The sequence below is a fragment of the Vombatus ursinus genome, unplaced genomic scaffold, assembly GCF_900497805.2.
Source record: "Vombatus ursinus unplaced genomic scaffold, bare-nosed wombat genome assembly UNPS02014460.1, whole genome shotgun sequence".
NCBI classification, from domain to species: domain Eukaryota; kingdom Metazoa; phylum Chordata; class Mammalia; order Diprotodontia; family Vombatidae; genus Vombatus; species Vombatus ursinus.
In genome coordinates, this window is record NW_020954238.1 from 280,147 (window position 1) to 283,848 (window position 3,702).

The window sequence follows — 3,702 nt, forward strand, 5'->3', positions numbered from 1 at the left end:
TGGGAGGATAAAGGAACAATGTGTAAAGGGGAGGGTGAGAGAATAAGTTATAGGGAGCTATAGAAGGTTGTTTATATTTATGGGAATGGGAGGATAGAGGAGGGTAGGCTAAGTAATAGATGGGCAAGGTAGCAGGCAGAAGTAAAGAAGAGGAGTCAGGAGGGATAGGAAGCAAAAAAAAATATGCTTGTACATAAAAACAAAGATCAGGAGTAAAATTTGTTTGGGAAAGTATATGTCTATATATATATAAGTATATACGTGTACATATGTGCATATGTATATGTATATATCTATAGCTACAGAGAAATATATCCGCACTCAATTGTGACCTTCTGGGGGGGGGAGGAAAAAAAAAGAACAAAGTAAAAGAAAAAATGCAGAGCAGATAACAAAAGAGAACTTACAAGGAAGCCAAGAAAAGATGGACAGCTCATATCACAATGTGTAGTATTTATCATACAGGCTTTCTTGAAATGAAAGTTTATCGTTATGTATTTTTAATCCTATCTTATCTTCCACTATGCACATGACATGCTTTTTTTCTTATAAAAAATTTTAAAAAATCATTTAAAGGGTAAAAAAAAATAAATTGAGTTTTTAATGGGTCTAAGATGTGATGCACACCTCTGACAAACTAGCTTAGGTCTACATTGCACTTGTAGCCTGCATGCACCTACAGTTCTTGTCCTACCAGCTCATGGAAAGGGCATTATCAGTACCCTCAATGTGAAATGATAGTACCTGCTTAATAAAGTATTGCTGAATGAATGAATGAATAATTCTCTCTGTGAGAGCAACAGGCTGAGTTATATCCATACTCTTATTTGCTCTAAGAATCAGAGGATTTCCTGCCTGGTGGGTTTTCAGAAATCATTGAATCCATGAATATACTTATTTTGATTTTCTTTGTTACATAATAATGTCCAAGGCCGAGAATTAATTAGAAGGCCATATTTTCAAATTTCTTCTGGTAACAGCTCTCTCTCTTGGTCTATCTTCTATTTTTTTTCTATCTCTCCACCTCTCTGTATCCATCTCTCTGTGTCTCTCTTCTCTCTGTATTTCACTTTCTGTGTCTCTGGCTCTGTCTGTATTTGCTTCTCTATCTCTGTCTGTCTCTGTTGTTGCTTCTTGGCTTAGTGTCTGTGTCACTGTGTCCATCTGTCTGCTTCTCCCTGTCTTCCCTCACCCCCCTGCATTTAAAAATACCTTCTCTTTTTGCTTCCTCAGGCTTTTCTGAGCCCTGAAAGCTATTTCCTCTGCATCCCTTGCTTGAGGTTTCCACAGTGGAGCAGACTTTTCTTTCTTTCTAAAGGGATGGATTTCTGGACTCTCACTCTCAGCTCAAGTATTTTTGTCCAGGGAAAACATTTAAAGAGATGTAGGTTTAAGTTACCTAACAGAATTCTTGGATTTGTTCAATGTATTCAGTTTTTATGGATGAAGTGTATCCATTCTTTACAATGTAGCTTTTCTGGATGAAGGAAAAGGGAGCATCAGTGAGGAGAAGGGAGGCAAAAGAAGGAAGCCAAGGCCTGTCACTTCTTCTTGTTTTGCTCTACTGCCATTAAAATAATCCCAAAGGAGATTTCAGGAAGAGCAGTAATCCTAGAGTCAGAAGGACTGCACCTGTCCAATCTGGGGCAAATTCTTTCATCTCACTCATACTCAGTTTTCTCTTTCCCGAAATGTGGTTCATGGGGCTGTTATAGGTTCAAATGGCATAATATGTATTCAAAGTTCTTTACATTCTTAAAGCACCATATTGAAGTGATGCTATTAGTTTGTAATTGCTGGTTAGTGTTTTTATCATCATCATCTCATATTGAAGGTGGAAGTATGAAGATCTTCATTTTTCATTTGGCAAGGGATATGAAGAGTCTTTGGATTGTTTTCTGCTTGGGTCCTCAAACAGATAAGGTGAACACATCTGCCTTTCCTTAATGTGCATCATTTGCCAAACCCCATCTATCTCGAGAACCAAGCAATATGTTCACAACCAGACTGCTGAAGCTTCTGGAATCTCTTTAGCCACTGCACCAAAGAATCCCTTGATATAGTAGTTCATTTATAGCAACCCAGTAACAATATTAACAATTACAACCAGAAACCAACCTATCAAAGCAATTCTCTCAGTTGACTTGTAAGCACTTGGCTTTAGGCAACTTACATCAAAATAAGGAAGAATAAAGCTCAAGAAATCTGGGACGGTCCTGGTGAAGCAGTATTTTGGGAGGAAATAGTTCTAGAGCCTTGGGGAGAGGAAAAGGTCAGAAACTCCTCTGCTAACTTCAAAGTGCTATATAAGCATGAGCTAATGCTGATGCAGCTGCTAAGTAGCATAGCATTGAACCATGGAGAGGTGGGGAGAGGGACAGCCTTGGCTTCCTCATTTAGGTCCTGCATCTGACAAGATTTGTTATACTCTGCACATCATAGCACATTAGAGTCCCAAGTTATTTGGGCAGAAGGCACTAATTTGCACTGGTGGAGGGAATTTCCACACAAATGACCCTCACAATTATGAAATAATGGGTATGGGCACTGCCCTTATTATGGTTTTGGAATCAGAAGACATGGGTTTGGATCTTGCTACCCCTACTTCCTCGCTGTGTGTGCCATAGGAAGACCCTTTACCTGCCTGACGTTCTCTTTTCTTAATTGTAAAATGAAGAAATTAGGTCAGATGGTCTCTGTGGTCCTATTACTCTATAAATGTTAGGTTTTGTTTTTTTCTCATTTGATTTGGGACTTTGGTGTGTGATGCTGAGACACTTTGTCATCTTGGTTACTCAGACTTTAGATGTAGATGAATATCAATCAGGTCATTTGGGCAAATTCCCCAAATATATGATTGAAGGTGTCTAATCTATCCAATCCACCCCATGAAAACCCTGGTTGAGGTGCTCAAAGAGAACTAATTCTTTCTAATGAAGAGTAAGTGATATCTGAGGGTTAAGAAAAGGTTTATTTGTTGAAAATAATGTTGAAAATAATGTTCACTGAATTAAGTAGTTTTGTATGTCACTCTTTCCTTCTCATATACATGTATGTGGGCACACACACAAAGACATACACACATATGATGAAAAAATACACAGACTCCAATATCTTCTCCAACTCAGCATCTTTGAAAAAATAAGCCTTTCATGATATCACCTTGCTCTTCATCATGGCTTCCCTTTGCTTTTATGTAAAGGAAACAATCGATTCAATTCTGGACATTTTTCTATCAAGAAGTACAGTAATTGTTCCTAGCTGCCCAACAGGCATGGAACAGAGCTGGGGAATCAGGTACAGAATACCTGTCTTTTGAGGTAGGAAGTTGGGGATCAGAGGTCCAATTAGAGGAATGGAGTGCCTGGCATCAGGGTCAGAGGCAGCATGGCTCAGAAGATGGCATACTGCCTGACTCCAAGGCCACCCTCGGGTGATGTCCCGCTCTGACATCACTTACTCTTTTCGCCCATCTTCCTTTTACATCTCTCCCCATATTTCCACACAGCTGCAGAGCTGCCTCTAGCCTCCCACTTCTCTAGCCTTTGAGAGCCCTTGCTCTGTTTGTTACATTGCTTGTTACCTCCCAATGTCTCCCTCAAGCAATCACAGACTCCTTATGTGGGAATGGTCTACCAAAACTGACCTCCTTCCTACATTGTAGGAGGGCGATGCCTACCCTGTTCTTGACAAGAAAACCTG